Source organism: Arachis duranensis, chromosome 10, assembly GCF_000817695.3.
Source record: "Arachis duranensis cultivar V14167 chromosome 10, aradu.V14167.gnm2.J7QH, whole genome shotgun sequence".
Taxonomy (NCBI): Eukaryota; Viridiplantae; Streptophyta; class Magnoliopsida; order Fabales; family Fabaceae; genus Arachis; species Arachis duranensis.
The window spans coordinates 100,442,978-100,443,877 of record NC_029781.3 but is presented as its reverse complement, the minus strand read 5'-3'; positions in this window follow the sequence as shown (position 1 = coordinate 100,443,877).

Here is a 900-nt window from a genome sequence, read left to right as displayed (position 1 = left end):
ACAACCAAAAAAAAAAAATCTGTCAAGTGTTTACCGTCCAAAAACATATTAAGCTTTTTTTTTCTTAATTCAGATAATAATATTTTTAATTTATTTTCTACTGCTAATACTAATATTTTAATAAAAAAATAAATTGGTTAGTAACTTAGTATTAATTCAAATAAAAAATAAATATAAAAATATTAGCGTTACGAAAATTTGTACAAAACAACAATATTGAATATGCTTGTAAATTTTTCCCTTTTTCTTAACATATAAGTGCAAACTTTGTTTTCTGAATAGAATTATACGTAGATACAAAATTCCAAAAAAATACACACACACACACACACATATATATATATATATATATATATATCGAACGAAATTTAGAATAGCTGAGTGGCGAACGAAATTTAGAATAGGATAAAAATTAAAAAAAGGAACTTTTTTATTTTAATTTAATTTTTTAATACAATAGTTAAGACAATTATTCTCTCTTCTATTCTGTATACATTTAAGTTTTTAAAAAATTTAAAAAAAAAATTCATTCATAAAAAATTAATTCAAAAAGAATAATAAAAATTTTTTAAATAGGTTTCTAATAGATCAATTTAAAAATAAATCAAATCTTTTTAGATATTTAATTTGATTTTAAATTTCTAAAGATAATGTAATTTAAATTAAATTTCATTTAAATTTTTAAAAATACTACTAATAAATCAGAACTAAATTAAATTTTTTAATAAATTTTAACAACAAAACAAATTATATATAAACTAAAAAATCCTTCTAAATACGTATAAATTAATCATACGTGGGATTCGGTGGTCAGTCACCATTCACCAATGATCAAAAGCCGAAACAAGCATTGAGAATGTTCACCAATCACTAATAAAGTAATAAGTAATAACTAATAAG